At 38.9% G+C, this 23,669-nt stretch overlaps 1 non-coding gene across 1 annotated transcript; it reads left to right on the top strand.

Annotated features, from left to right (window-relative positions):
* Positions 1-16,314: 16,314 nt before the first annotated feature.
* Positions 16,315-16,386, top strand: TRNAW-CCA (transfer RNA tryptophan (anticodon CCA)). Its single transcript has one exon. It is a non-coding gene; the product is annotated as a tRNA-Trp (tRNA).
* Positions 16,387-23,669: the final 7,283 nt, after the last annotated feature.

The raw sequence follows: 23,669 nt of genomic DNA, 5'->3' as shown, positions 1-23,669 counted from the left end.
AGGTTGAGCAGTTTTTCCTTTATTGGTGTTTGGGTCTAAATGTTACTTGTGAGTCACCATGCACAGAGGAGGATCTTAGTGACCCTGAAAACACTCCCTGCCAGGTGTTTTCTAATGTGTCATTTAAAAAAAGGTCACGGGGCCACCCCACAATGTAATTATGCAATTATGAGAAATTTTAAAGGAAATATTTGAAGATTAAAAATCGGAAAATCCCAAAAGCTTCCATGGTGATGGAAAAATCCCATGAACAAATAAATGAAGGATATATCCAAACAGAAATCACAAGTAAATCATCACCATAGGTGTACATCTTGGCCATGTAAACATTGTAAGACAGAGAAATCCAAGGGTAGGAGGCAGGTAAGTCTTTCCAAATATTAATGTATTTGCAATCAATAAAGAAAACAGGCATTTTTCTTTTGCTGCAATCTATACATGTGACTCTAGAATACAAAAGCATAGAATTGACTGCGAAAAGTATTTCAGAATAAGTTATTAGGGTTCCCATGGAATCCTATGACTTTCTTCTTAATGCATTTGGAAATACATTGAAATGGTTAGGCATCATCTGTATTTATTTTATAAGAACTTTAACCCAGCTGCATTCTTTTTGAAAGTAAAAATGTGGCTAAACTTAAGAAATTATTTAAGCTTCATCTGCATCTGAATCTAGCAACTTTTGTATTCATAGTCTTTAAAATCTGGGTGTTGCAGGGTAGGAAAATGGATGGGGAAGCAATTTCTGTTTATTTTTACATTCAAATAAACCAATACTTGTTGGGTCTCTACCAATCAATCACTCTCTGTCAGCCAGTATTCTTGGCACTGTGGAAATGGAAGTGAACAGTTGGGACAAGTACCTTTTTCTCATAGATCTCCCTTTCCATTAGGGAGACCAAGCAGTTAGACAAATAAACAAGCAACAAATGCGGACAAGTTAACTAAACCATGGTAAGACCTAAAAAAGAGACAAATAGGATAATTTAATAGTATATAATGCCTCTGAGAGGTGATGTGTGAATTGAAATACAATTTCAGCCACTTGAAAGTCTCAGTCAAAGGGTTCCATTTACAGAAAACAACAAATGCTAAGACCTCAAGAAGCAAGAGTTTAAGTTTATTAGCGGAAAAGAAGAGAGTTCAGGGTAACTTCAGCATCAGGGGTATGGAGACCAGTGTGAAATGAGCCTGATGAGGAAAGAAGATCACAGGTTATTGTATGTTTGTATTGTACTGTAAATGCAATGGTAAACCACTGAGCTTCTTGGCTAGGCTCAGTGGTTAACATCATAAAACAAAATCATAAGTATTAATACTTCAAGACATAAATTTACACTTAAATTATGATAGTGAATTACTCTGTGAAAGATTTATTCTCAGCATGAAACGTAACCCTTGTCTTCTATACTTTACCTCATTGATGAACGTATGAGTAGACCTTAGTCATGAAGTTAAGTATAGCAATTATTTTAAAAGATATCATTTGGAAAATTAAGGGTTTACATTTTGAAATGATTAATATTATAGATCATGAATAAAGAACAGTCTATCTGAAGGAAGTGGTCATGGTCATGGAGTAAAGAGGTAAAAACGTTTAAGAAGTTAACTCATTTCTATTGTTTTGAGATGAACTAAGGAAGGCTTTCTGAAATAGAAGGTAATAATATTTATTATTTTATATATGATTAAAAATGTAGCAGTTGCTATTTTCAGTGAATTTGGCTATTACATAAAAGTATAAAGAAGAAAATAATAATCACCCATAACAGAATTACTTTCTAGTTTTTCTTAAGCATTGTGACATGTATTTGACAAAACTGAAATTTTATAGGATATGAAGTTTTTCAACCCAATTACTTTCACCTAATATAAATGCTGGGCTGGAAGAAGCACAAGCTGGAATCAAGATTGCCAGGAGAAATATCAATAACCTCAGATATGCAGATGACACCACCCTTATGGCAGAAAGCAAAGAAGAACTAAAGAGCCTCTTGATGAAAGTGAAAGAGGAGAGTGAAAAAGTTAGCTTAAAGCTCAACATTCAGAAAATTAAGATCATGGCATCTGGTCCCATCACTTCATGGGAAATAGATGGGGAAACAGTGGCAGACTTTTATTTTGGGGGGGCTCCAAAATCACTGCAGATGGTGACTGCAGCCATGAAATTAAAAGACGCTTACTCCTTGGAAGGAAAGTTATGACCAACCTAGATAGCATATTAAAAAGGAGAGACATTATTTTGTCAACAAAGGTCCGTCTAGTCAAGGCTGTGGTTTTTCCAGTGGTCATGTATGGATGTTACAGTTAGACTGTGAAGAAAGCTGAGTGCCGAAGAATTGATGCTTTTGAACGGTGGTATTGGAGAAGACTCTTGAGGTTCCCTTGGACTGCAAGGAGATCCAACCAGTCCATCCTAAAGGAGACCAGTCCTGGGTGTCCATTGGAAGGACTGATGCTGAGGCTGAAACTCCAATACTTTGGCCACCTCATGCAAAGAGTTGACTCATTGGAAAAGACCCTGACCCTGGGAGGGATTGGGGGAAGGAGGAGAAGAAGACGACAGAGGATGAGAATGCTGGATGGCATCACCGACTCAATGCACGTAAAGTTTGGGTGAACTCCGAGAGCTGGTGATGGACAGGGAGGCCTGGCGTGCTGCGATTCATGGGGTCGCAAAGAGTCGGACACGCGTGAGCGACTGAACTGAACTGCTGCTGCTGCTGCTAAGTCACTGCAGTCGTGTCCGACTCTGTGCGACCCCATAGACGGCAGTCCACCAGGCTCCCCCGTCCCTGGGATTCTCCAGGGAAGAACACTGGAGTGTGTTGCCATTTCCTTCTCCAATGCATAAAAGTGAAAAGTGAAAGTGAAGTCACTCAGTCGTATCCAACTCTTGGCAACCCCATGGACTGCAGCCTACCGTCCATAGTATTTTCCAGGCAAGAGTACTGGAGTGGGGTGCCATTGCCTTTTCCGGAACTGAACTGAACTGAATATTATGTTTTTGGTAACTCTCATGTCAATGTATATTCTTTGACAATGCCATCTTAATATTTACATAACAATTCTTCTTGTGGCTATAAAATGATTAATTTACTCATCTATCTGTTTTGGTTTCTTATATTCTCTTAGCAAGAGTTTGTGAGAAACTATTACCCATGGCACTTTTTTATTCTAAGCCTTGTCTCCTACATTAGCAGAAACAGGACCAAGTCCTTGGCAAGCAGAAATATAGGAATTTTTGGTGGTGGAATACATTTCTTTTAGTTAATGTTACTAAGCATCTCATGGGCTTCCTTGGTGGCTCATTAGTAAAGGAATTTGCCTGGAATGCAGGAGCCCCAGGTTCAATCCCTGGGTCAGGAAGATTCCCTGGAGAAGGAAATGGCAACCCACTCCAGTATTCTTGTCTGGAAAATTCCATGAACAGTGGAGCCTGGTGAGCTACAGTCCATGGGGTCGCAAGAGTTGGACACGACTGAGCGACCAAACCACCACCACTGTGCTTCACAGTGACAGCCTAATCTCACAGTGAAACAAAAAGATACTAATGGCTCAAATGCTGGAATGCATTTCATTTGTTTATAGCAGAAGACTATTTTTCTGGGGGTGTTCTCTCACCTTATTTCATCCCTAGAGTGGCTTTAGAAATTTCGTGTGGAATGAAGTAGGCTTTATATATTCACTGACTGAATTCAAAGTGTAATTCCCAGCCACCAGAGAAGTTCTATATTTCTGGGGAAGTCCCATGTACCCTAATGTAATGGGACACATTTTGAAAATAAATAACTACCATGAGTAAAAAGATATTTCCGGAGGGAAAAAATAATGCTGGAGTTTTTATCAGTTGTCTGGCTTTAGTCTAAAGGTCAAATGCCATTTATATATTTAATAAATATTATTCATTATCCACTATTTGCAAAGAAAAGTAATCTCTGCTCTGATGGAGACTTCATTCTAGTGGTGAGGCAGGTATCAATCAAGCAATCATACAAATAAACAGTTACAAAGAGTCTTAGCAAAGACACTCAGCACTAGCAGTTGTATGAAAAGCCTAACAAGGGAACTGTCCTAGCCTAGGGAGGATCAGGAAAGATTTCCCCAAAGAAGTGATATCTGAGCTGAGATCTGAAAGAGAAATAGAGGCTACCCAGGTACAGAGGAAAAACCTTCCAGATAGGAAAGACAATAAATGAATACTCATTATTATTACAAAGCTTGGGAAGGGAAAATTTTTAACTAGTTCAAAGTACTACTTAAGATTTCACTAGAGCCTAGTCAGTTTATTAGACATGTTTTGTGTATATACAATAAAGGGTGATGTCGTTTACTAGGCAACCAGTACTGACTCCAAACAGTGACATATAAATACTGAAAGAAAATAAGAAATAGCACTGGTTTTTCAGTGGTCTCTTACTTTAAGTATTTGAACCAGAGCCTCACTTAAAAGAATAAAGATCCATGCTTCCTACTGTATTACATGTCATTAAGGGTATAAGGCAACAATTGCGGGGAATGAGGATGTACAAATACAATTTACCTACTGCTTTTAAAATGGTTTTAGCTGCAAAAATAGGTTATTTTAGCTTTTTTCCAACAGCTTATCAACTAGAAAAAAAGTCAATTATTTAAAGACTTAAATATTAAGACAGGAAACCATAAAACTTCTTGAAGAGAATATAGGCAAACATTCTCTGATATAAATCATAGCAATGATTTCTTTGATCAGTCTCCCATGGCAATAAAAGAGATACAAACAAAAATAAACAAATGAAACCTATCAAACTTATAAGCTTTTACACAGCAAAGGAAACCAAAAACAAAACAAAAAGGCAATCTACAGACTGAGAGAAAATGTTTGCAAATGATGTGACCTACAAGGGGTTTAATTTCCAAAATATATAAACAGTTCACACAACTCAATAGCAAAAAACCAAACAACCCAATCAAAAAGTGAGGAGAGGACCTAAATAGACATTTCTCCAAAGAAGATAGACAAATGGCCAATAGGTATATGAAAATATACTCGACATTGCTAATTATCAGAGAAAGAAATATCAAAACTACAATAAGGTAACATTTCACAGGGGTCAGAATGGCCAACATTAAAGCCTACAAAGAATGAATGCAAAAGAGGGTGAGGAGAAAAGGAAACTCTCCTCCACTGTTGATGGGAATGTAAACTGGCACAGCCACTATGGAAAACAGTATGGAGGTTCCTTAAAAAAATAAAAATAGAGTTACCATATGATTCAACAAGCCCACTCCTAGACACATATCTGGAGAGAACTCTACTTTGAAAAGATACATGCACCCCAAAGTTCATGGCAGATATATTTACAATAGCCAAGACACAGAAGCAACCTAAATGTTCATTGACAGATGAATAGGTAGAGAAGATGTGTAATGCATGCTCAGTTATATCTGACTCTTTGCCACCCTGTGGACTGTAGTGTGCTAGGCTCTTCTATCCATGGGATTTTCCAGGCAAGAATACTGGAGTGGGCTGCCACTTCCTTCTCCAGGGGATCTTCCCCATCCAGGGATGGTGCCCACATCTCCTACATTGCAGGTGAATTCTTAACCACTTGAGCCATGAGGGAAGCCCAAAGAAGATGTTGTCATTGTTCAGTTACTCAGTCGTGTCCAACTCTTTGCAACCCCACAGCTTCCCTGTCCTTCACCATCTCCCAGAACTTGCTCAAAATCATGTCCATTGAGTCAGTGATGCCATCCAACCATCTCATTCTTTGTCATCCCCTTCTCCTCCTGTCTTCAATCTTTCCCAGCATCAGGGCCTTTTCTAATGAGTCAGCTCTTCGCTTCAGGTGGCCAAACTATTGGAGCTTCAGCTTCAACATTAGTCCTTCCAATAAATATTCAAGATTGACTTCCTTTAGGACTTACTAGTTTGTTCTCCTTGCAGTCCAAGGGACTCTCAAGATTCTTCTCCAACACCACAGTTCAAAAGCATCAATTCTTTGGCGCTCAGCCTACTTTATGGTCCAACTCTCACATCCATATATAACTACTGGAAAAACCATATCTTTGACTATAGTTGAAAGAAGTATATATGTGTGTGTGTGTGTGTGTGTGTGTGTATAAAATGGAAGCACTGATGTACACTGAAAACTAACACATCATTATAAATCAACTGTACTTCAATAGAAAGAGAGAAGCCAAATTACAACTCTTTGTTATGGATAAATGCATCCAGAAATATGCTTACAATCATCACAAACATTAAAAGTGCTTTGGTATACATTTTAATCAAAATATGCAAAATTGCCAATAAATAGAAGCAGTATTAGGACTAGTAGTAGTCATAGTAACAGTGGTTGTTAGTAGTATCAGTAGCAGTAGTAGCTGCAGTAGTGTGGTAGTAATAACAGTAGTGGTGGTGGCGGCAGTAGTTATAGTAGTAGTAATATTAGTAATAATTACTATAATGCTGTTGTAATAGTTACTTTAGTATTTATTGTAGTAGTTACTATAATATTTGTTATAGTAGTAGTTACTTTTAATATTTATTATAGTAATTACTATAATATTTATTCTGAGTTTATCATGAATTTACCAGTTACCAATTTATTGCAAATACTTAAAATTACTGTCCAAGACATGTGTTATGATTTTTGCTTTATAGACAATATAGTTTAGGTTCATAGAGGTTAAATGAACTATGCAAGATCATACAGTGAGCAATGGAGGGAGGACTCAGCCCTGGTCTCTCTGGCTCTCTGTTCCAGATGAATATTGCTTACATTTGGAGGACTTATATGATTCTGTTTTAATAATGTCATTTTCTTTCAGGGTAACTGTGTTTTCATAGCTGTAAAACAGTTGATTTCCATTTACATTCCATATATTTCAGGTTAGAGTAAAGCAGAAAATTCACTTAAAAATTATAGAAAATTTCTTCCAAGGGGATAGACTGATGCTCAAGAACATGTTTATTAATTAATAGAATTCTTAGTAAAGATATATAGATGTTTCTGGGAAGACAAAATGTTCTACAAAAGGTGTTCTTGTATAAAATATAACTAACAATATTTGCAAGAAGTACCTGCACAGTAATTCTTTTGATGATCATTTTCTTAAGTTTTGAAATCTTACCTAGTTTCAATAAACCCCAGATAAAGAGGAACATTTTCTAAGCAGAAACAACATGTAAAAGAGATTTTAGTTCTTATTGTCAATGAGATAAGTCATTCAGTCAGAAAAGAGAGAATTAGAAATGGAAGGCAGCACAAACTTAAAATGTAAAACAAGATTTATTAGCAATAAAGGTCATATTCAATTCAAAACAAAAGACATTTTCTATAAAAAAGTACAATGTTATATCCTTTCAGCTGGGTAGTGGCAGAATCAATAATTAAACCCACGTATCTAATCTGGGTTTGCTGTTCTCATCCAATCCTGAGGGAAATTCAATCCTAAGAGAAATCAGTCCTGAATAGTCATTGGAAGGACTGATGCTGAAGCTGAAGCTCCAAAACTTTGGCCACCTGATGCAAAGAACTGATTCATTGGAAAAGACCCTGATGCTGGGAAAGATTGTAGGCAGGAGGAGAAGAGGATGACAGAGGATGAGATGGTTGGATGACATCGCCGACTTGATGGACACGAGTCTGAGCAAGCTCCAGGAGTTGGTGATGGACAGGGAAGCCTGGCATGCTGCAGTCCATGGGGTTGCAAAGAGTCAGACACGACTGAGTGACTGAACTGAACTGAACTGATCCATGCCTGTAGTAGATTTTAGACTAAATGAAGTGTAGATTTTATTGGAAATAGATGAACCAAATCCCTCACACATATACAAACTTAAAAATGTCTGCTGGTTTAGTCTAGGTAAGGGCAATAGGTGAAAATATAGTTATATTTAAGGAAAGATGAAAAAATAAGCATTAACAAAATTCTATTCTCCTCTAGGTAAAATGGAATATAAACAAAAAAAGGTTATAAGAAGATACAATTATAATCATAATGGCAATATTAAGAAGTTTTACCATCGTTTCTTGAAAATCAGTGAAGGAAGAAGTTGGTCTCACTTTCATACTTTTGTTGAGTAAATGAGACCATTGCTCATGCCGGAATCTGAATTTGCTCTGGGAATTCCCTCTCCTTCATATTATGCAACAGTTCTGCCTGTAATAATTAGATTGAGAGACAGGGAGAGAGAGTCTTCATGGATCAAAGCCCTAAAGAGCAGCACTTAAATTTTTTTAAAAAAAGAAACAGAATGATTGGTCATCCCAGGAGATTTAAATCTAGTTTGATAGGGTTAGTGTGTGGGGAGAAGGCTGAAAAATCTGAACGGCTCATGTGGCAGGATAGGAATAAATAAAGAGAACTCCAAAGGGTGCACAAAAGCAGGGGAATGAGATATGCGTGCTCAAGCTTTAGGAATTAAAGGCTGCCCCTCCCCTAGAAGCACAGCTGGATCAGGATGAACAGAACAGAGGAGACACTTGCAGTTTCCCATACAAGGTGTACCACATAGAGATTTAAATCAGCAAATTAAGTCTGAAGTAAAGACCTGCACATTCTTCTGAATTCCTGCACACGTGTGTGTGTGTGTGTGTGTGTGTGTGTGTGTGTGTGTGTGTCTATGTGAGACAGAGAGAGAGAAAGAGCAAACTAGACTGAGTATATCCTAGGAAGAACTTGTTAGGATTAGGCTGTTAAGATAGTTACACTCCATAAGGAGAAACCGTCCTGTCTATAGGATCTGACTACTTACCAGATTCACAGTCTAACTTATGTTTGAAAAGAGATTTTTAAAATCCTAGCAGTGCTACACAACTGCAAAAGAAACTTAGCCAAGCCAGTTACTTGTATCAATCAATATAGACCTTTTTAAAAATTGAAATGACTTACTTCTTGATTTAATTTTTGTTGTTGCACTAGGTCTTCATTGCTGCGTATGTGGGCTTTCTCTCGTTGTGGCAAGTGGGGGCTATCTCTTGTTGCAGAGTATAGGCTCTAGGGTGTGGGTTCAGTAGTTGTGGTGCCTGGGCCTAGTTGTTTCAAGGCGTGTGGAATCTTCTTGGACCAGGGATTGAACCCACTGGCATTTAACTGCATTGACCTACACTGAATGCATTGGCATTGGCATTGAACTGCATTGGCAAGTGGATTCTTAACCACCAAAACACCAAGGAAGTCTTGAAGTATAGTTGACTTACAACATTGTATTATTTTCAGGTACAGTATAGTAATTTGATATCTTTATAGCTCATACTCTGTACAAATTTATTAGAGATTATTGCCTATATCCCCTCATAACTTATTTATTATGCACTACATCTTCACAAGTTATTTTATACCTAGTAGTTTGTAACTCTTAATCTCCTTCATCTATTTTGCCCCTCTCCCGTCTCCCTCTCCTCTGGTAGCCATTAATTTGATCTCTGTATCTCTGAGTCTGTTTCTGATTTATTTGTTCATTTACTTTATTTTTCAGATCCCACATATAAGTGGAGGAGTTAAGAATACACAGTGGGGAGAAGACAGTCTCTTCAATAAGTGGTTTTGGCAAAACCAGAAATATACATGAAAAGAATAAAACTAGAACATTCCCTCATATCACATACAAAAATAAATTCAAAATAGTTTAAAGATGTAAATATAAGACCTGAACTACAAAACTCCTAGAGGAAAACATAAGCAGTATGCTCTTGGACATTGATCTTAGCAATATTTTTTTGTATCTGTCTCCTCAGGCAAGGAAAACAAAGCCAAAAATAAATAACCGGGACCTCAGTTCAGTCACTCAGTCGTGTCTGACTCTGCAAGCCCATGGACTACAGCACACCATGATACCCTGTCCATCACCAATTCCCAGAGCTTGCTCATGTTCCCCAACTCATGTTCATCGAGTTGGTGATGCCATCCAATGATCTCATCCTCTGTTGTCCCCTTCTCCTGCCTTCTCAGAATCAAGGGCTTTTCTAATGAGTCAGTTAGACTTCACACTTCCAGCCAAAGTACTGGAACTTCAGCTGCAGCATCAGTCCTTCCAATGAATATTCAGGACTGATTTCCTTTAGAATGGACTGGTTGGATCTCTTTGCAGTCCAAGGGACTCTCAAGAGTCTTCTCCAACATCACAGTTCAAAAGCATCAATTCTTCAGTGCCCAGCTTTGTTTATGGTCTCTCACATCCATATATGACCACTGGAAAAACCATAGTTTTGACTAGACAGATCTTTGTCTGCAAAATAATGTCACTGCTTTTTAATATGGTGTCTAGGTTGGTCATAGCTTTTCTTCAAAGGAGCAACCGTCTATTAATTTCATGGCTGCAGTCACCATATACAGTGATTTGGGAGCCCAAGAAAATAAAGTCTCTCACTGTTTCCCCATCTATTTGTCATGAAGTGATGGGACTGGATACCATGATCCTAGTTTTCTGAATATTGTTTTAAGCCACCTTTTCACTCTCCTCTTTCACTTTCATCAAGAGGCTCTTTAGTTCTTCTTTGCTTTCTGCCATAAGAGTGGTGTCATCTGCATATCTGAGGTTATTGATATTTCTCCCAGCAATCTTGATTCCAGCTTGTGCTTCATCCAGCCCAGCATTTCACATGATGTACTCTGCATATAAGTTAAGTAATCACAGTGACAACATACAGCCTTGACATACTCTTTTCCCAGTTTGGAACCAGTCTGTTGTTTCATGTCCAGTGGAATCTAATCAAACTTAAAACTAATTAAACTTAATCAAACCCTAAGTGGGATCTAATCAAACTTACAAGCTTCTCCAGAGCAAAGGAAACCATCAATGTAATGAAAAGGCAATCTACTGTATGGGAGAAAATATTTGCAAATGACATGCCCAACAAGGGGTTTAATATGCAAAATATATAAAGAACTCATACGACTCAATATGAAAAAAGCAAACGACCCAGTTACAAAATGGGTAGAGTACCTGAATAGACGTTTTTCCAAAGAACACATAGAGTTGACCAATAGGCACATGAAAAGATGCTCAACATATTAATCATCAAGGAAATGCAAATCAAAACCACAATGAGATTATCACCTCACATAGTCAGAATGGTTACTGTCGAAAAGATAAGAAATAACAAGTGTTAGCGAGGATGTGAAGAGAAGGAAATTCTTGCTGTTTGTTTGTTCCTTTGCACTGGGTCTTCATTCCTGTGCTCATGCTTTCTCTAGTTGACTGTGGAAGCTACTCTTTGTTGCAGAGCATGGACTTCTCTTTGCGGTGGCTTTTCTTGTTGTGGAGTACAGGCTCTAGGTGCTTGAGGTCAGCAGTTATGGCACATGGGCTTAGTTGCTCCAAGGCATGTGGGATCTTCCTGGACCAGGGATCAAATCCCTGCAATGAACAGTGGATTCTTAACCACTGGACTACCAGGGAAGTCCAGAGAAAAGGGAACTCTTGTACACTGTTGTTGAAAATGTAAATTGGTACAGACACTATGGAAAATATATTAGTATGCATGTTCCTCAAAAAAGTAAAACTAGAATGTGATCACTATCATGTGATCCAGCAATTCTACTCAACATAGACTTTTATTCATGAATTTGATCATCAGACATTTGAAGAAAACAAAGTGAAGAGAAAGATCACTATAAACTAATAGAATAGTGGATCAAAACGAAGATCATGCAAGAAATAGAAGGAAGCTGTTGAATGTTTATTGTAATCAGAGAAATTAGAGAATATTGCATTCATGAAACAAAAGTAATATTATAGTAAAGGAGCAATTAGAGAATTGGAATGTCCAAAATCTAGAAGACTGACAATACCCAGTGCTGGTGAGGATATGAGCCAACAGGAACTCATTCATTGCTGCTGGGAATGCAAAATGGTAGAGTCAGTTTCAAAGACAGTTCAGCAGATTCTTTGAAAACGAAATCTTACTTTTACCACATGATTTAGCAATCATATTCCTTGGTATTTACCCAAAGGAGCTGAGAACTTAGGTCTACAAAAATACTACACAGGGATGTTTATAGAAGCTTTATTTATAACTGCCAAAACTTGCCAGAAAGCAGTATGTCCTTTCCGTAGGTGAATGGATAAATAAACTGTGATACATCCAGACAATGGAAATTTATTCAGTTCTGAAAAGAAACGATCTATCAAGACATGAAAGGACATGGAGAAACCTTAAATCATATTATTAAGTGAAAGAAGCCAATCTGAAAAGACCGCATACTGCCTGATTCCCACTATATGATATCGTGGGGAAGGCAAATCTGTGGACACAACAAAAATATCAGTGGTTGCTAGGGGTAGCAGTAGGGGAGTCAGTCAGGGGAGAGATGAACAGGCAGAGAACAGAGGATTTTTAGAGTAGTGGGAATATTCTACATATATTCAATGATGGATATATGGATAGATACACATTTGTCCAAACCCGTAGAATATACAGCACCAATAGGGAATCCTGAGGGAAACTGTAGACATTGGGTGATTATGATGCATCAGTGTAGATCATTCTTGGTAAAAACATATGCTATTCTGGTGAATGGTATTGATAATGGAGGAGGCTATAAAGCTCAACATTCAGAAAACGAAGATCATGGCATCCGGTCCCACTACTTCATGGGAAATAGATGGGGAAACAGTGGAAACAGTGTCAGACTTTATTTTTCTGGGCTCCAAAATCACTACAGATGGTGACTGCAACCATGAAATTAAAAGACGCTTACTCCTTGGAAGGAAAGTTATGACCAACCTAGATAGCATATTAAAAAGCAGAGACATTACTTTGCCAACAAAGATTCGTCTAGTCAAGGCTATGGTTTTTCCAGTGGTCATGTATGGATGTGAGAGTTGGACTGTGAAGAAGGCTGAGCGCCAAAGAATTGATGCATTTGAACTGTGGTGTTGGAGAAGACTCTTGAGAGTCCCTTGGACTGCAAGGAGATCCAACCAGTCCATTCTGAAGGAGATCAGCCCTGGGATTTCTTTGGAAGGAATGATGCTGAAGCTGAAACTCCAGTACTTTGGCCACCTCATGTGAAGAGTTGACTCATTGGAAAAGAGTCTGATGCTGGGAGGAATTGGGGGCAGGAGGAGAAGGGGACGACAGAGGATGAGATGGCTGGATGGCATCACTGACTCGATGGACATGAGTCTGAGTGAACTCCAGGAGTTGGTGATGGACAGGGAGGCCTGGCGTGCTGTGATTCATGGGGTCGCAAAGAGTCGGACACGACTGAGCGACTGATCTGATCTGATACACATGTGTGGGCAATGAATATATGAGAAATCTCTGTACATTCCTCAATTCTATTGTAAACCTAAACTGCTCTGAAACAAACAAACAAACCTACAACCATTCAGTTTGAAAGGTCCAATGCACCAAGTGAGGTGAATGAAGCAAAAGCCATACTGAGGTGATCAGACCTGTACTCCCTTCTGATGGTATAAACCCTCCTGCCTCTGCACCATCTTTCTCTTCTTCCCTCCTGTGAGAAAGGAGGATGCACCCAGACCCATCTCAAGACCTAACCTGTTCCGCTTGGGTCAGAGAATTCACACTTGTTCCAAGGTTCACCCCCTCACTTAGCCCTTCTGCCTCCAGCAACATTATTTCCGCCAATAGGACAATATGTTTTAGAATTCTTATCATAAAGCAGAAACCAAAATCCTCCTTATTTCATTGTTTTATATCCGACTTCATGTTTCAGCTCTCCTTGAGAGCTTTCCTTTGCTGTAGAAATGTATAAGGCTTTGGCCCCCATTTACCACGTTTTGTATGTTTATCCATGTTGTTACATGTATAACTTTATTCTGTTTTATCGCTGAATAGTGTGAGAAAAGAAGAGAAGCAAAAGGCAAAGGAGGATAGGAAAGATATATCCATCAGAATGCAGTGTTCCAAAGAATGGCAAGGAGAGATAAGAAAGTCTTTCTCAGTGATCAATGCAAAGAAATAGAAGAAAGCAATAGAATGGAAAGACTAGAGATATCTTTAAGAAAATAGAGATAACCAAGGGAACATTTCCTGCAAAGATGGGCACAATAAAGGACAGAAATGGTATGGACCTAACAGAAGCAGAAGATATTAAGAAGAGGTGGCAAGAATACACAGAAGAACTACACAAAAAATACCTTAAAGACCCAGATAACCTTGATGGTGTGATCACTCACCTAGAACCAGACATCTTGGAATGCTAAGTCAAGGGGGTCTTAGGAAGCATCACTGCAAAGAGGGAGGTGATGGAATTCTGCTGCTAAGTCACTTCAGTCGTGTCCAACTCTATGTGACCCCATAGACGGCAGCCCACCAGGCTCCCCCGTCCCTGGGATTTTCCAGGCAAGAACACTGGAGTGGGTAGCCATTTCCTTCTCCGATGGAATTCTATATGAGCTATTTCAAATCCTAAAAGATGATGCTGTGAAAGTGCTCACTCAATATGCCAGCAAATTTGGAAAACTCAGCAGTGGCCACAGGACTGAAAAAGGTCAGTTTTCATTCCTATCTCAAAGAAAGGCAATGCCAAGGAATGCTCAAACTACCGCACAATTGCACTCATCTTACACACTAGTAAAGTAATGCTCAAAATTTTCAAGCCAGGCTTCAACAGTACACGAAGTATGAACTTCCAGATATTCAAGCTGGATTTAGAAAAGGCAGAGAAACCAGAAATCAAATTGCCAACATCCGTTAGATCATCAAAAAAGCAAGAAAGTTCCAGAAAAACATCTGTTTTATTGATTACACAAAAGCCTTTGACTGCGTGGATCACAACAAACTGTGGAAAATTCTTCAAGAGATGAGAATACCAGACCACTTTATCTTACTCCTGAGAAACCTGTATGCAGGTCAAGAAGCAACAGTTAGAACTGGACATGGAACAACAGACTGGTTCCAAATCAGGAAAGGAATACTTCAAGGCTGCATATTGTCACCCTGCTGATTTAACTTATATGCAGAGTACATCATGCAAAATGCTGGGCTGGATGAAGCACAAGCTAGAATCAAGATTGCCAGAAGAAATAACCTCAGATATGCAGATGACACCACCCTTATGGCAGAAAGTGAAGAACAAAAGAGCCTTTTGATGAAAAGTGAAAGAGGTGAGTGAAAAAGCTGGCTTGAAACTCAACATTCAGAAAACTAAGATCATGGCATCTGGTCCCATCACTTCATGGCAAGTAGATGTGGAAACAATGGAAATAGTGACAGTCTTCATTTTCTTGGGCTCCCAAATCACTGCAGATGGTGACTGCAGCCATGAAATTAAGACGCTTGCTCCTTGGAAGAAAAGCTATGACCAACCTAGACAACATGTTAAAAAAGCAGAGACATTACTTTTCTGACAAAGGTGCATCTTGTGAAATCTATGGTTTTTCCAGTAGTCATGAATGGATGTTAGAGTTGGACCATAAACACCAAAGAATTGATGCTTTTGAACTGTGGTGTTGGGGAAGACTCTTGAGAGTCCCTTGGACTGCAAGGAGATCCAACCAGTCCATCCTAAAGGAAACCAGCCCTGAATATTCATTGGAAGGACTGATGTTGAAGCTGAAGCTCTAATACTTTGAACACCTGATGTGAAGAACTGACTCATTGGAAAAGACCCTGATGCTGGGAAAGTTTGAAGGCAGGAGGAGAAGGGGACGACAAAGGATGAAATGGTTGGATGATGTCACCAACTCAATAGACATGAGTTTGAGCAAAGTTCAGGAGTTGGTGATGGACAGGGAAGCCTGGCCTGCTGCAGTCCATGGGGTCGCAAAGAGTCAGACACAACTGAGTGACTGAACTGACTGACTGTGTTACTTAATATCACAATTTGTTAATCAGTTCTCATTGTTATGGACATCTGGATTATTTCCAGATTGGATGAAAAAAGCTGCTGTGAGTATTTTTTAAAAAGTAAGAGACAATTTCTTCCCTCATTAGCATATATTAAACAAAAAGAACTATTTTGCCTCCAGTTGTTCATTTACATTCACTTATTAACCCTCTTCTATCTGGATTCCAGATGTTCACTGAAACTACTTTTTTTGAGGACACTACAGGCTGGATAACATCAATTTCAATGGAGTATTAATCGGAGTTTGACACAGCTGATCACTCCTTCCCTCTCTGAAATTTACATGATCCTGACTCTTTTCTTTAAATGGTTGGCTTCTCTTTCACAATCTCCTTTCCTGATTCCTTCTCTCTTACTAAGCCCCTGGACAGACTGCTACAGATCTTGCACTCCTAATATCTTCTCTTCCCCTCCTCTTTCTAGTTTATCTCATAATTCCCATGGTGTAGCTTCTCAAGTATGTTGTCAACTTTCATATCTGTGTTTCCAGAAAGATGGGCTTCCCTGGTGGCTCAGAGGTTAAAGCGTCTGCCTCCAATGCAGGAAACCCGGGTTCGATCCCTGGGTTGGGAAGATCCCCTGGAGAAGGAAACGGCAACCCACTCCAGTATTCTTGCCTGAAGAATCCCATGGACGGAGGAGCTTGGTAGGCTACAGTCCACAAGGTCGCAAAGAGTTGGACATGACTGAGTGACTTCACTTTCAAGTTCCAGACTTACATATCCAGTTTCCTCCTTGACATTTAAACCTGAATATCTTTATCGAGCTTTCAAATTTAAAATGTTTAGAATATGAAGTGAAACCTGGTTCTCACCTACAGCCCAAAGCTTCCCCATCTCAGAAATAGCAATCTACCTAGCTGCTTATACCAAAAACTCTAGGAGTCATAAGTGATTTCTCCTTTATCTATATTCTCTATATCCAACCTATTCTTTCTCTAAGATGTATATTCACCCTCCCAACCTCTCCTAATTTCTTCTGTAGTGACTTAGGGTATTATAGTCTCATTCAGTTACATGTACTTTTTATAAACATAATTTAACATGATCCTCAAAATAACTAAGTGATGTATAGAGAAAATGGACTCTTATTCAAGGTAATTAACTTGATGAAGTTTCCACAGTAAGTGGTACAGATGAAACACAAAACTAGTGTTTATAAGTATGTGAACAAATGATAACTAACATTTGATTACCTGCTGTGTGTTAAGCATTTTCCCTGTTTTGTCTCTTAGTGCTTATAATAAGAAGATATAATTGCTGTCCTTTCTTAAATCAAATTCAAGGATATTACATCAGTTGACCAAAATTAAGAGTTCTCTGCTCCCAGTTCCAACTCCCTCCTTTCCATTCTTCTCAATATTCTCATAGACATTTGTCAAAAATCTTTAATGGTTCAGAATTGGCCACAGAATTATATCCTTCTTAGGACATTTTGGTGCTTTTATGATCTGGCCCCTGCCTTTCTTAAGAATTCCACCTGATACTATTTCTCACCACATCACCTGGATGCCAGCCATATCAACTACTTTAGAGATCCAGTTTGAACATGCTGTGCTCTTTCTTTATGTCTTTATCTGAGCTGTTTCTTCTGCTTGGATGTTCTATAAAGGCCATTGCAGTTGCCTGGCTACCATCTGTTTTGTTTCTTTCTATAGCTACTCCTATTTCTGTTAAATAGCCATACTTTCCTTGTGATATGGTTCAAACATGGTTTTCAGCTCTAGCTAACAAACATGATTTTATATCCTGGTTACAGTTCTTCATTCAGATGAACCAGATACAGACAGAGAGAGATAAAATGAGATTTATGTGAAAAATATTTCCTGACTCCTTGGAGGGGGGTCTTGAAACTGCCATTCCCCACTCCCCACTCTTGAAATAGATGTGTAGTTGGTAGCTGTCTGATGAGCCTGAGGGTGAATGAGTCTTACGTGGAAGCCTGACACTTTGGAAGGCAGAGGAGCGGAAGGATTACATCAGGTCCTTCCTTAGTGATGTCACTGGGCTGCTGAAAAAACCAACACTGAAGCTCATTTTGACTCTTCTTGACTTTTGTTATGTGGATCATTTTATCGACAGATTTTTCTGCTACTTGCAACTGAAAACAGCTAAATGTTACACCACATTTTATCATATAGGCCACCGGTAGTTTCTCAGTGAAGTTAGATATTTTTCCCTCAGTGAAAGTTCCTTCTGCATACCTCTACCAAAGCCTATACTACATTGCTTTAATTATTAGTCTGCTTCCCCAGGATATGGAATACCTTCAGTAAAAGAGTTTGTATTATATGCTGCGCTGGTGACTGATACAGTAAAAAATCTGCCTGCAATGCAGGAGACCCAGGTTTAATCGGAAAGATCCCCTGGAGAAGGGAATGGCTTATCTACTCTAGTCTTCTTGCCTGGAGAATTCCTAGGACAAAAGAGTCTGGTGGGCTACAGTCCATGGGGTTGTAGAGTTGGACATGACTAATACTATATGCTGCTCTATTAGTTTATTATAAGACAATGTGCTCAGAAACAGCCCACCATTCCTCCCCCAAACACTCTTTTTTAATACAAGGTTATCAACCTCAGCACCATTGTTATTTTGGGCCAGATATATCTTGGTGGTAAAGGGCCATCCTGTGCAATATATAATATTTAGCAGCGTCCTTGGACTCTACTTATTAGACACCAGTAACATTATCCCTGCCCTCAATTTGTGACAATAAAAAATGTCATCCCCTGGGAGATAAAATTGTGTCTAGTTGGGAACAACTGGCCTAACATAATGACCAACAGTTTAGATATTATCACAATCATTCTTTTGGTTGTGCTTGTTTGTTTTGCTATTTTTTTTCTTTTTCATTTTTGCTGTACCACACAGTTTAGTTCCCTGACCAGGAACTGAACCTGCGCCCCCTGCGTTGGAAGGCAGAGTCTTAACCAGTGGACTGCTGGGAAAGTCCGCTCTTGGATTTTTAAGTCAATGGCGATTTACAGAAGCGAATCCTTAAAGAATCCTACTAAATCCACCCGTGAATATAGACAGAAAGGATGAAGGGTCCCACAGATGGCCAAGTGTATTGGTTCCATGTGAAACTATTGGTTTAGTGTGTAATAAAGGAGTTCTAGGGCAAACTCCACCTTTACTGGGCCAGGATGTGATCTCACGCACCAAACCTGCTTTTCTCATAAGCCAATCCCTTTCCAGAAACTTCTCATTCCAAAAGGATGGGTCACTTTCATCATAGGAAAAGGAAGGACCAAAGAGAGGAGGAAATTTCTTATATATAAGAAATATTATACTAGGCACCTATAACAGAACTTGGCACCAAACTTCTTTCATCACCTCCTCATATCTTACGCATACCCAACCTAATCCCTAAATGGTTTCTCCTCACATACAGTGAGCTCTTTCAAACTGTTACTAATTATAAACTCCTTCAGAGCTGAGGTGTTTTCACTGAGAGTGAACATGCAGGTACCTGAGCCCACGCAACCTCCTTGGCCTCAGGGCAAACACTTCTACCTTGAAATGCCTTCTCTAATAGACAGGATGAGGGAAACGGAAGCTGGAGAACTGAGTGAACCAAGGCAAAAGCCTTGTGTGAGTGATTCAGTGTTCTCTAATATATAAAGAATTCAGAGATGGGGCAGAGTGAATGCACCTCACTCTGATCTGACACAGTAATCTGTAGTTCTTATCTTTATGTCCAAAGCATGTTTTATTTCTACCAAATTTATTTTCTACTTGAATACATCATTTTGATAAATGTGAAAATTAATTATTGCAGGTGAATGTATAATTTATAAAAAATACATTTTGAGTTCTCTTTTCTCTTACCCCTTAAGTGAAGTCGCTCAGTCGTGTCCGACTCTTTGTGACCCCATGGACTGTAGCCCACCAGGCTTCTCCATCCATGGAATTTTCCAAGCATGAGTACTGGAGTGGGTTGCCATTTTCTTCTCCAGGGGATCTTCCTGACCCAGGGATTGAACCCAGGTCTCCTGCATTGGACGCAGATGCTTTACCATCTGAGCCACCAGGGAATCTCCCTCTCTTACCCCTTAGGTTAATGCAAACACAATGTTTGCCTTTGAACCTAGATGTAGATTTGAAGATGTAGAAAATATTGATTTTCTACATATATATATATTTCTACATATATATATATATATATATATATATATATATATATAGGTTTATTTAAAAGTTGATAAGAATTCAATTGAAAGTCTTGATTCCAAACACAAAAAACTAATGAAAAACAAAAAATTATATATAATAACAAGGTCACTGATATAGTTAAGAATGATATATATGTATGGTATGCTTCATTCCCCATATACTCCAGAAAACAATATAATTTTGGCAATTGATCTAGACATGGATGGTGCTTCTATATTCTCTCTGTAAAACAGAGATTTTGCATTGAAAAAAATTAGGTCACAACCATAAAGTAATTTCCTTGGAACCTGAAATGGAAGACGGTGGTATTTTTATGGTTTGCTTTGTAGAAGACAAACTTCTTTAGAATTAGTTGGGGATAGATGTGTAATCTAGATTTTTTTATTGCCCCAGGAAACATATCAATATGTGAATAGTTAACAGAGCCAAAATATTAACTAATATAACAACTTCTCACTATTTTATTATGCTTCTGTATCATGATTCATGAAGAGTTACTGTTCTCTAGCTTTATATCCTGTCTAAAAATAACCATCTACTAAATACCTATAATATACCAAGCATACATTATGTCATATGATAAGCATCAGTTTAGTTCAGTTCAGTCACTCAGTCGTGTCCAACTCTTTGTGACCCCATGAATCGCAGCACGCCAGGCCTCCCTGTCCATCACCAACTTCCGGAGTTCACCCAAACTCATGTGCTTCGAGTCAGTGATGCCATCCAGCCATCTCATCCTCTGTCGTCCCCTTCTCCTCCTGCCCCCAGTCCCTCCCAGCATCAGAGTCTTTTCCAATGAGTCAACTCTTTGCATGAGATGGCCAAGGTATTAGAGCTTCAGCCTCAGCATCAGTCCTTCCAATGAACACCCAGGACTGGTCTCCTTTAGGATTGACTGGTTGGATCTCCTTGCAGTCCAAGGGACTTGCAAGAGTCTTCTCCAGCACCATAGTTCAAAAGCATCAATTCTTTGGTGCTCAGCTTTCTCCACAGTCCAACTCTCACATCCATACATAACCACAGGAAAAACCATAGCCTTGACTAGATGGACCTTTGTTGGAAAAGTAATATCTCTGCTTTTTAATATGCTGTCTTGGTTGGTCATAGCTTTCCTTCCAAGGAATAAGCATCTTTTAGTTTCATGGCTGCAATCACCATCTGCAGTGATTTGGGAGCCCAAAAATTAAAGTCTGACACTGTTTCCACTGTTTCCCCATCCATTTCCCATGAAGTGATGGGACTAGATGCCATGATCTTCGTTTTCTGAATGTTGAGCTTTAAGCCAACTTTTTCACTCTCCTCTTTCACTTTCATCAAGAGGCTCTTTAGTTCCTCCTCACTTTCTGCCATAAGGGTGGTGTCATCTGCATATCTGAGGTGATTGACATTTCTTCCAGCAATCTTGATTCCAGCTTGTGCTTCTTCCAGCCCAGTGTTTCTCATGATGTACTCTGCATATAAGTTAAATAAACAGGGTGACAATATGGAGCCTTGATGTACTCCTTTTCCTATTTGGAACCAGTCTGTTGTTCCATGTCCAGTTCTAACTGTTGCTTCCTGACCTGCATATAGGTTTGTCAAGAGGCAGGTCAGGTGGTCTGGTATTCCCATCTCTTTCAGAATTTTCCACAGTTTATTGTGATCCACATAGTCGAAGGCTTTGGCATAGTCAATAAAGCAGAAATAGATGCTTTTCTGGAAGTCTCTTGCTTTTTCCATGATCCAGCAGATGTTGGCAATTTGATCTCTGGTTCCTCTGCCTTTTCTAAAACCAGTTTGAACATCTGGAAGTTCACGGTTCACATATGGCTGAAGCCTGGCTTGGAGAATTTTGAGCACTACTTTACTAGCGTGTGAGATGAGTGCAATTGTGCGGTAGTTTGAGCGTTCTTTGGCATGCCTTTCTTTGAGATTGGAATGAAAACTGACTTTTTCCAGTCCTGTGGCCGCTGCTGAGTTTTCCAAATTTGCTGGCATATTGAGTGCAGCACTTTCACAGCATCATCTTTCAGGATTTGAAATAGCTCAACTGGAATTCCATCACCTCCACTAGCTTTGTTCGTAGTGATGCTTTCTAAGGCCCACTTGACTTCACATTCCAGGATGTCTGGCTCTAGGTCAGTGATCACACCATCGTGATTATCTGGGTCATGAAGATCTTTTTTGTACAATTCTTCTGTGTATTCTTGCCATCTCTTCTTAATATCTTCTGCTTCTGTTATGTCCATACCATTTCTGTCCTTTATCGAGCCCAACTTTGCATGAAATGTTCCCTTGGTATCTCTAATTTTTCTTGAAGAGATCTCTAGTCTTTCCCATTCTGTTGTTTTCCTCTATTTCTTTGCATTGATCACTGAGGAAAGCTTTCTTATCTCTCCTTGCTATTCTTTAGAACTCTGCATTCAGATGCTTATGTCTTTTCTTTTCTCCTTTGCTTTTCACTTTTCTTCTTTTCACAGCTATTTGTAAGGCCTCCTCAGACAGCCATTTTACTTTTTTGCATTTCTTTTCCATGGGGATGGTCTTGATCCCTGTCTGCTGTACAATGTCACGAACCTCCTTCCATAGTTCATCAGGCATTCTGTCTATCAGATCTAGGCCCCCAGACTGAGTATACTTTTTGCAGCCAAAGATGGAGAATCTCTAAACAGTCAGCAAAAACAAGACTGGGAGCTGACTGTGGCTCAGATCATGAACTCCTTATTGCCAAATTCAGACTTAGATTGAAGAAAGTAGGGAAAACCACTAGACAATTCAGGTATGACCGAAATCAAATCCCTTATGATTATACAGTGGAAGTGAGAAAGAGATTTAAGGGACTAGATCTGATAGACAGAATGCCTGATGAACTATGATAAGCATAATACATGTCAAATGATTAATGCATAATATATGTCAAATGATTGACATATATTATGTTAATCAACTACTGTGTCCCAAAGTAATTCTGAGGTTATACTATTACTTCTGTTTTACAGATGAGAAAACTGAGTTTGCAGAAGTCCATAACTTGCCCAGAGCCATAGAGCCTACAAGAAACAAAAAAGAAAAGCAATGAATATTTTGTCCATCAGATAGGTCATAAGCCAAAAGGGATCATCTGAGTCCTTGTGTTCCACTAAAAGAGGACTTATCAAATACTGGGTTGGGTCAGAACTTCATTTGATTTTTTCCATCAGATGGTTCTAGTTAGTGGTTGGTCTCCTGCAATGTAGGCAAATTTTTTACCCACTGAGCCATCAGGGAAGTCCCTGTAGTGCTTAGTTATCTTTAACTTCATTAGAAACAATTTTGTTATATTGTATTGTGACAGCTGTTGTATCAGCATGTATTTAAGAAAAAACTTATCTAAATTGTATTTTTGTGTAGCCATTTTAATACTGAAGATGAAAGAAAAAAAGCAACATTTTGGCATATTATGCTTTATATTTCAAAAAAGGTAAAAATGCAACTAAAAGACAAAATTATTTGTGCAGTACATGGAGAAAGTGCTGTGATTGATTGTGTCAAAAGTGGTTAGTGAAGTTTAGTGCTAGAGATTTCTTGCTGGATGGTGCTCCTCAGTTGGGTAGACCAGTTGAAGTTGATAGCAATTAAATTGAAAGAAATTGATGATATACCACATGGGAGATAGCCAACATATTCAAAAGATCCAAATCAAGCATTGAAAATCATTTGCA

Source organism: Bos indicus, chromosome 16 (genome assembly GCF_029378745.1).
Source record: "Bos indicus isolate NIAB-ARS_2022 breed Sahiwal x Tharparkar chromosome 16, NIAB-ARS_B.indTharparkar_mat_pri_1.0, whole genome shotgun sequence".
Classification (NCBI taxonomy): Eukaryota; Metazoa; Chordata; class Mammalia; order Artiodactyla; family Bovidae; genus Bos; species Bos indicus.
Note: the sequence above shows the minus strand (reverse complement) of the source record. Positions and strands in the feature narration are given on the sequence as shown.